Genomic DNA, 10,109 nt, shown 5'->3' with positions numbered 1-10,109 from the left:
ACCTTATTGTCCGGGAACACCGCATTGCCCCGTTCTACCTCCTTCCCAGGATCCACATGCCTGACCACCCTGGCCGACCCATTATCTCAGCATGCTCCTGCCCCACTGAACTCATCTCTACCTGCCTCGAAACTGTCCTATCCCCCCAGTCCAGGAACGCCCCACATACGTTCGAGACACCACCCACGCCCTCCACCTCCTCCAAGACTTCCGTTTCCCTGGCCACCAACGCCTCATCTTCACCATGGATATCCAATCCCTCTACACCTCCTTCCACCATGACCAGGGCCTCCAAGCCCTCCGGTTCTTCCTCTCCTGACGTCTCCAACAGTACCCTTCCACCGACACTCTCATTCGTTTGGCCGAACTGGTCCTTACCCTTAACGATTTCTCCTTCGAATCCTCCCATTTCCTCCAGATCATAGGGGTAGCCATTGGCACACGCATGGGCCCCAGCCATGCTTGTCTCTTTGTTGGCTATGGAGAACAGTCGACCTTCCGTCATTACACCGGCACCACTCCCCACCTCTTCCTCCGCTACATCGATGACTGCTTTGGCGCCACCTCGTGCTCCCGTGAGGAGGTTGAGCAATTCATCAACTTCACCAACGCATTCCACCCTGACCTTAAATTTACCCGGACCATCTCTGACACCTCCCTCCCCTTCCTGGACCTCTCCATCTCCATTAATGATGACCGACGTGACACTGATATTTTTACAAACCGACCGACTCCCACAGCTACCTGGATTACACCTCTTCCCACCCTACCTCTTGCAAAAATGCCATCCCGTATTCCCAATTCCTCCGCCTCAGCCGTATCTGCTCCCAGGAGTACCATTCCACCACCGGACACACCAGATGACCTCCTTCTTTTGAGACTGCAATTTCCCTTCCCACGTGGTTAAAGATGCCCTCCAACGCATCTCGTCTACATCCCGCACCTTCGCCCTCAGACCCCACCCCTCCAACTGTAACAAGGACAGAACGCCCCTGGTGCTCACCTTCCACCGCACCAACCTTCACATAAACCAAATCATCCGCCGACATTTCCACCACCTCCAAACAGACCCCACCACCAGGGATATATTTCCCTCCCCACCCCTTTCCGCCTTCCGCAAAGACCGTTCACTTCGTGACAACCTGTTCAGGTCCACGACCCCCTACAAACCACCCTCCCATCCTGGCACCTTGTCCTGCCACCGCAGGAACTGCAAAACCTGCGCCAACACATCCTCCCTCACTTCTATCCAAGGCCCTAAAGGAGCCTTCCACATCCATCAAAGTTTTACCTGCACATCTACCAATATCATTTATTGTATCCGTTGGTCCCAATGCGGTCTCCTCTACATTGGGGAGACTGGACGCCTCCTAACAGAGCGCTTTAGGGACCATCTCCGGGACACCCACACCAATCAACTCACCGCCCTGTGGCCGAACATTTCAACTCTCCCTCCCATTCTGCCGAGGACATGGAGTCTTGGGCCTCCTTCACCGCCGCTCCCTCACCACCAGATGCCTGGAGAAAGAACGCCACATCTTCCGCCTCTGAACACTTCAACCCCAGAGCATCAATGTGGACTTCAACAATTTCCTCATTTCCCCTTCCCCCCACCTCACCCCAGTCCCAAACCTCCAGCTCAGCACTGTCCCCGCAACTTGTCCTGACTTGTCCTACCTGTCTATCTTCTTTTCCACCTACCCACTCCACCCTCCCCGCTCCCCCGACCTATCACCTTCATCCCCTCCCCCACTTCCTATTGTACTCTATGCTGCTTTCTCCCAATCCCCACCCTCCTCTAGCTTATCTCTCCATTCTTCAGGCTCTCTGCTTTTATTCCTGATGAAGGGCTTTTGCCCGAAACGTTGATTTTACTGCTCCTTGGATGCTGCTTGAACTGCTGTGCTCTTCCATCACGAATCCAGTTTCTGATCCATTGGTCCGTTCCTCCACAGATCTGTCAGAAATACTGAACTTTTCCAGCAACTTCTGTATTTGTTTGATTTTCAACACCGGCGGTTCTTTCGTTTTTTTTTCTTATTTTCTACCAATATGATTTGGCTTAAGATTATGTTGAATATTTTGAATATGACTGCGATAGAATAGCCAGATTTCAAAAGCCGGCTACTGCTACTTGGTTCACGTGACCAATGCCTTTCCACTTGATCACTGCGCCCTACAGCTGCACTGCAGATAAATTAACAAAATTATGGCATTCTCTCGATTTGGTAATCAGGAGCGAGATGGTTTGACTTGTTGAAAAAGTTAGATATACTGATAAAATACAGTATATTAAATGGGGAACCATAAGGGAAAGAGAGAACACCATTCCAGCTGAAAGATGCTCAGACTAAAAATGAATACAATATTCAGACGGTCCTATGCGATTAGTCTTTTTATTATTATTATTACAATGGCCATTGCGAGTTTGCAACAAACTGCATAACATGAAAACAGATCAACATCTATTTTCCCGGAATTTAACGCAGTGCACATGGGAAACTTCATCCGTCTGCTGAAAAATCACCTTCGGCTCTCCCTCCACACATGTCTCTTCACGTTTTAAGTATTTGCAGTATGTTTGTTGATCAAGGTGTCATTATCCTGAAAAGGTCGTTTCTCAATCCACACAAACTGGTACTTTCCCATAAACGTGACATTGCTCAATATCACCTTCTACCCGTACCCCTCAACACGACAAATTTGAGCTGCTCCATGTGAGGCTCAAACTTAAAACTTCGGCTGAGCGCAGCCCACTATACTGGCACAGAGATACCGTGCACTGGTCACCAGCAGCACTGGAGCAACACATTAATTCTTACCTCCACATTCCTGGTTGTACATTAACGGTTGGGAAACCGAGTATCTCTGATTCCATGGCTGGTCACTGCGATTATACGATCATCTTCACCAGTGCTTCTGACCCCATGTGAGGCAAGTGGTGAGCTACTCATTGCATAGATGTAAAAATGTGCAACTTCATCTTTTGCCTTCACTAACCCATGAGCCTTTTATTTTGTTTTTCATCTGTAGAAATCTTAAAACCTTCATCTTGAACAGACTCAATAACAGATCTCCATTGTGTCTCTGGCATCAAATTCCAAAATGTAAACCCCCTCTGAATTCTTCCACCGCAGTCCACTGTTTGGGAAGTTTTCCTGTTCAGGGGAATGCACTTCCCGTGTGTCAACTGCTGCTCCTAGCATTCGCTCTGGCACTGCACTCATTTTCCTTCTGACACTTGCTCACTGTGTTGCTGTGAACATACAGTGACTTGGTGTCACACCGCCCAGGAAAATGATACAGATCAAGGGTTTTGCATTGTTGAATTCAATTGTCAGTTTAGCCTTATTTAGGGTTTCAAAATTGCCTGTCCTGTACACAAGTGCGTGTCAAAAATATCTGAGTGGAAGAAAGGTGTTCTGAATAATGACATTGAGCACTATGCACTCTCCTCCAGTCTGGAAAACAATTCCTCACAGACAACTTTACACCTCCTGCTGTCACGGGCTCTTCATTCCGTTGACTTCAAATCTTCACAGAATTCAACAGACCTTGTTACATCGTCATTTCTTCATTTTTGTTCAGATCACTGTGAGCAGAGTGTCACAGTGGGAGTGGTAAGACGATACTCTTGGGACCGTCCTGTACTATTTATCATTTCACCAATACCAGGGAGAAATATCTGCTGCTCAGCATAATTTACGCAATTCACTTATTCATAATGTCAAATGTGCCCGTGACTTCTGTGACGAGGTGGCCGAGAGGTTAAGGCGATGGACTGCTAATCCATTGTGTTCTGCACGCGTGGGTTCGAATCCCACTCTCGTCGTTGTTATCAACGTTTTTCAATTTTGCTATTTTTGCATGATCACAGCTGTCTGTTTATATGCATCGACGCTATAATAAAATCTCAAAGAATAATTTGAGTCTGTTGCCTAAACTGCAGTGAAATGTAGATTGAATTGGGACAATGAAAAGGAACGCGATTGTCTTTTCCAAGTCAAGTTGCTGTGAACATTTATCGTATGAAAGAGATCCAGGAGAACCAAATAACGAGAGATGCGAAGTGCATGTTGATGCATGCGATTCTTAATGAGTGTTTTGTCAGATGAAATTTGTCGCAGTTGGGTAGAAGTGATTCATCTTGGTAAAAAGAATACAGAGAGACAGCACGAAACAATGGAGATGTTTCAAAAGTGGCAGGGGATGGGTGTAGGGGCACCCGAGAACTGGCTGTAAATGCACAGTAGAGAATTACCGATGTGGGTGCCGTGCATGGGCACGGACAGACTTACACATTGGTCTTATCCTTTCCCCTTGCTCTCGCCATTGATGAATGCTGGACATAAGACACATATAAACACAAGATGTGGGAAGCAAACTCCCTCTCGTTATGCACACACTTGATGCATCATATTGAACTATGAACACCTGGAGAAGTCAGCAAGTTAACTGCAGGGACTGAATCTAAACTGTGTATCAATAACCACAGATTTATGCAGCTTAAACATGAAAACTGATTTGAAATGTCTTTATACGCATGTCATTAACAGACGGTTCGTTCTAATACCCGTGTGGCTGAAAGAAGTAGACACCACATTTCAAGGTGGATGACAACATTACCAATTTTGTTCAGAAATTGAGATCTATTTGATCATTTGACACAGTGACCAAGTTTAATTTAAATAATACAAACCAAATTCCCTCACGTGAAATAAAAAGTGATTCCATTACAAACATTGTCCTTGCTAAGTAGCAGTTACTCAACATGAAAAATAGAATGTGATTTCTAGTGAGCATACGTCAATTAGCACGATTATCTTACTTCGGATTGACTGCAATATGCACATGCAAAATAAGTTCGAAGAAAGAAGTCCTTTGGAAATAATGAGTCGGTGGTGATTAAAAGTAAGATTAGGCTCTCATGATGTGGATATTGCATCAATGGCTCTCGTGGTGGAAATGGTCAGTGGGCAGTATTTCTATGATGGTATAGAGGTGTGTGATCTGCCAGGGATGGGAGCTCCCACCTCATCTGGAGCAGCGTCTGTTGGCATGGACCAGGGAGTATTGTGACATCAGTCTGGGAGTTCAAAGCACACCTGGAGAAACTTTTATTGACATGAAGCCGCAGGGAGCATTGGGACATCAGACTGGTAGATCCAACTTCAACTGGACCGCTTCTATTGACATGGAGCAGGGAGCATTGAGACATCAGACTGGGAGCTACAACGTCAACGAGAGCCAGGGATGGGAGCTCCCATTTCATCTGGAGCAGCGTCTGTTTACATGGACCAGGGAGCATTGTGACATCAGACTGGGAGTTCCAACCAAACCTGGAGCAGCTTTTATTGACATGGAGCAGCAGGGAGCATTGGGGCAGCAGGCTGGGAGTTCGAACCTCACCTGGAGCAGCTTCTATTGACATGAAGCAGCAGGGAGCATTGGGACATCAAACTGCGAGATCCAACCTCATTTGGAGCAGCTTCAGTTGACATGGAGCAGGCGCTTTGCGAGATCAGTCTGGGAGCTCCACTCTCACCTTGAGCTGCTTTTAATGACATGACACAGCAGGGAACATTGGGACATCAGACTGGTAGAGCCAACAGCAACTGGACGTTTTCTATTGACATGGAGCAGGGAGCATTGGGACATCAGACTGGGAGCTGCAACTTCAACTAGAGTAGCTTGTATTGACATGGAGCAGCAAGGAACATTGGAACGTCAGGTTGGGAGCTCCAACCTCTCTTCGAGCAGCTTGTATTTGCATGGAAGAGGAGAGAGTATTGGGACATTAGGCTGGAGGAAAGGGTATTCAACTATTTTAATCTGAAGTAAAATAGGTTTCAACACCTCAGGTGTTAACTGATTTATGAAGATTCTGTCATGGGAAAATAAGTAATTCATTAGATATTAAAGACAAGTCCTGCAAATATTCAACTCAGGAAAACGCATTGGTACAGAGAGAAATGGGAATGATGTTTCAAGTCTTTGACTTTTCTTTTCTGGCCGACTCTGCACTAGATTACATCACCAGAAGGACGTTTTCACTCATTTCATGTCATTCAGTTTCCTGCAAATACGGACAGGTCATTAACATAATCTAAATCTGAAAATTAATGGGAATATGCAATGTTGTGATTAGGCTGGAGTTTATCTCTAATTATGGTGAAAACGTAGCAAAGTAAGTTGCAATTTCTTTAATCAGCAGTGACCTCATTGATTGGCTGATCAATGTTTTAGGACAATGTGAAGTGAATCATTGATGGTGATTCTCTTTGTTCTTCGCTCACCTTGTGACTGTTACTTTTATTGCTCCTGTCACTGTTAGCATCACAGCTCTGTCGCGTGTAAAATCTCAGCTGTGCATCTGGCCAGTGGTACAGCCATTCGTATAGCTGGCTACGGATCAGGCGGGTGCAGGTTCGACTTTTGCTTGGCGCAATTACATTGTGGAGATTCAGCACACATCGAAACTAATCTTTTTTGTTACACTGAGGTGGATAATGTTTGAAATTTTCATCTCCAGGAGCGAAAATACTTTTACTGTCTATGATCAGTTAAACATTACCAAGGGTTATCAAAGTTAAAAATCACATGGCATCAGATTGTATCGAACTCGCATATTTGGAAGCACCACTGTTCCATGCACTGTTTCTTCATTAGGTGGTTGTGAACTGTTGGACTCTAATATGGCTTTGTGAAATTTTTAAATTTGTCCACCCCAGTCCAATACCAAACACCCAAGTCATGGGTACTATCGACACCACGAACGGTCGGTTAAAGTCCAGGTGATCTTCCACAACATCGCGCATATTGACACACGCATCAAGTTTCTGCAGAAAGACACCTACCTGATGAAGGAGCGGCTCTCTGAAAGCTAGTGTTTCCAAATAAACCTGCTGGACTATGTCCTGATGTTGTATAATTTTTAACTTTGTCTACCCAACTCAAATACTCGCACTTCCATATCATAGAGAACATCAGTCATGTCGCAGCGCTGTCAGAGAAGGCAATCCTGGAATAGCCTCACACATTGCTCATAGGTACGTTTCATTTTCAGAAACCAACCCACTCAATCCTGTATATGAAAAGCACAGAAAAGAAATAGCTGAGACTCAGTTTTGACAGTTCTTTGAAACTCTTTGGGAAGTGGAATCAGAGGAGAATGAAGGATGAACTGTCCGACTGTGTAGAGAGAGGGAAGGCACTTTTACCTTCATTCAAGGTCTGGGGTATTGACTGATTTGAGGCATTAAACAGATTCCTGGCAGAGCTGCGCTCTCTGCATCAGGAACAAGAACTCCTGATTTCCTGAACGGTAATGAAACCAGGCCACTCAGTCAAAGCGCCGAATACTAACTACTAGACCACCAGGGATGAGGGCAGAAGCAGTTGCACAGTTTCTTCATAACGCGGTTTTTTGGAATTATGTCACTGCAGATACATTTGCCCTCAAAAATGATTGAATTATCGAGTGCTTACAGCACAGAAATGGGTCCCATCATCTCACTTCCAGCACTTGGTCTGTAACCTTGTAAACGCTGACGTTTCACGTGTTCATTTCAATGCTAATTTCTTTGGAACGTTTTACTCTCGTAAGACACAATAAATTGGATTGAAGTTTGAGATGGAAAAAGTGTGTTCACACCCAGTCGGGGAGCTGAATCCCATTTTTACGCATAGATGGAAGCACGGAGACACATTTCCCCAAGAATGACACAGGTCTCGGGAGAAACAAGCAGAAAGTAACATTTCACCCACTTGGCCTGATATTGTCCCATTTCAGACTTCAACACCAGCAAAGAAAGGAAGCATTCAGCGCCTCCCGTCCCAGTGTTCCTTGCCCATTCTTTCCCCATCTCTCTCTCGTATATACTTTCTCACCTCGTTCTTGCTGGCAAACTGGATCACTGCTCACGCCCGTTTTTTCCTATCCTGACGAAACGTTTTCCTCAAGTTATTGGAATTAAAAACAGGAATGGGCTATTACAAGCGCTTTTCTCGTTTACAAGACCAGTGTTATCACCACTGAGCCAGCACATTGCCAGCTCAGAGAGAAGGTCTCATACATCAGAAACTGAAATACAACAGATGATTAGATAGCCTCAGTATTGTAAAACAACCAACAAGGCCGGAATGGAGCCGATGCGACCATGCACAGAAGGATGGCAGAATAGAATGACGAATCTCATGGTGTCCAGGGTGGTGTTAACAGAAATCGTCCCTGGTAGTCTAGTGATGCGGATTCAATAATTTCACTGTCTTGGCTTGTTAAAGGTTAACGTTTACAGTAATCAATATGAAATTCTGCCTGATCTTTCGAAGCAGGATGATGTTGTGCAGCATTCCGAATCGCTTCCCTGCATGTTACAGGTCCACATCAGCAATGTCAGCTGCAATTGCCTGACGTTCAATCAGTTTAAATCAAGAACGGAGAGGGCGTTTTTAAAATGGAAGGGGAGTGGTGGTTTGTGAGAGTTAACTGCATGCCTAGTGGAGCCAGGTTTAATGTAGATAATGAATATTGGCTTTCCTGTTTACCTTGGTATACTGACCACTCCGGATCAATTACCCACATTGTCTGCCCTTTCTGTGATGTTCTTTGTACATTTCATCTCGGTTCAGTGTTCCAGGGGTCCATGCATTTTTAATATGGCACATTTTACTAAGGTCGGTTTTGCAGCTTCATATTTAGGCAAACAAGTTTATGAACAGAAAGACATCATTCAGACCATCAAGTCTGTTCCTGTATTGAATGGTTTCATGCCAGATCTGATAACCTTGAACTGCACTTTCTTGCCTTTCCCCATAACGCTTGATGTCTTTGCTGTTTGAAGATCTGCCGATCTCAGCCTCATGACACCGAATGACCCTTCCTCAACAGCTTTCTTGTAAAGGAAGTCCACGGATGCAGAACTGTCTGAGAGAATAAATGCTTCCTCATCTCTGTTTTAATTGTGAGATCCGTATTATAATACGAAGTTAAATATCACACAACACCAGGTCATAGTCCAACAGGTTTAATTGGAAGCATTAGCTTTTGGAGAGCTGCTCCTTCATCAGGTGTTTGTGGAGTTCACAGTTGTAAGAAACAGAATTTATAGCAAATGTTTACAGTGCGATGTAACTGAAATTGTATATTGAAAAATACCTTGATTATTTGTTAAGTCTTCCATCTGTTAAAATGACTATGTTAGGTTCACTTCTTTGTTATGTGATTCGCAAAACTTTCTTTTAATAGTTACATTCTTAGGTAAACTTTAACAATTAGTGTCAGTCCAGATAATATGTTGAAGTTGTTAGTTCCTGTGTGCTGTGTCCATGCCATAATGTTTAGACTGACGCTAATCTAAAAAAATGCTGCAGGCAAGGATGCTTTGAGGCATGGTACATTGGTGAAACCGAGCAGAGGCTACAGCAACGGATGAATGGGCACTATACATCTATCAACAGACAGGTGTGACCCTTCCCGGTTGGAGAGCACATCAGTGGTCCAGGACGTTCCACCTCGGGCTTTGGGCTGACAATCCACCAAGGCGGAATTCGGAGCAGGCAGCAGCTAAAAGTGCCCGAGCAGAAGCTGATAGCTAAGTTCGGTACCCATGAGGATGACCTCAACCGGGACCTTGGATTCATGTCACAGTGCAGGTGATCGCATTGCTCTATCTGCACACAGAGACCCTCCTACACACACACACACACATACACACACACACACACACACACACGCATATATACGTTTGTGGGGTGAATTTGTACTTGCACAGTTACATTGTACTTTGCTCAAAAACTACATGAATCCATGTCAGCCCCTGTTAAATCATTTATTAAAATTAGAATCAGTCTAAACCTTATGGAAAAGACAGCAGCACAAGGGGGGCTTACACAAATTGTTCAAGTTCACCTGAGAATGTAACTTTAAAATAAAATGAAAGAAGTGAAGTGAAGCTAACATGGTTATTCTAACAGATAGGAGACTTAGCAAACTATCATGGTAATTTTCAATGTATAATTTCAGTTACATCACACTGCAAATTTGTGCTATAAATTCTGTGCTTTATAACAGTGTACTCCACAACCACCTGACGAATGAGCACCAGTCG

At 44.7% G+C, this 10,109-nt stretch overlaps 1 non-coding gene across 1 annotated transcript; it reads left to right on the top strand.

Annotated features, from left to right (window-relative positions):
- Window positions 1–3,750: 3,750 nt before the first annotated feature.
- Window positions 3,751–3,832, top strand: trnas-gcu (transfer RNA serine (anticodon GCU)). Its single transcript has one exon. It is a non-coding gene; the product is annotated as a tRNA-Ser (tRNA).
- The last annotated feature ends 6,277 nt before the right edge of the window (window positions 3,833–10,109 follow it).

This window comes from Chiloscyllium plagiosum, unplaced genomic scaffold (genome assembly GCF_037043375.1).
Source record: "Chiloscyllium plagiosum isolate Xiang-an unplaced genomic scaffold, Cpla_swu_hap1 HiC_scaffold_39, whole genome shotgun sequence".
NCBI classification, from domain to species: Eukaryota; Metazoa; Chordata; class Chondrichthyes; order Orectolobiformes; family Hemiscylliidae; genus Chiloscyllium; species Chiloscyllium plagiosum.
The sequence above is the reverse complement of the archived record's forward strand: the minus strand, read 5'-3'. Positions and strand labels throughout refer to the sequence as shown.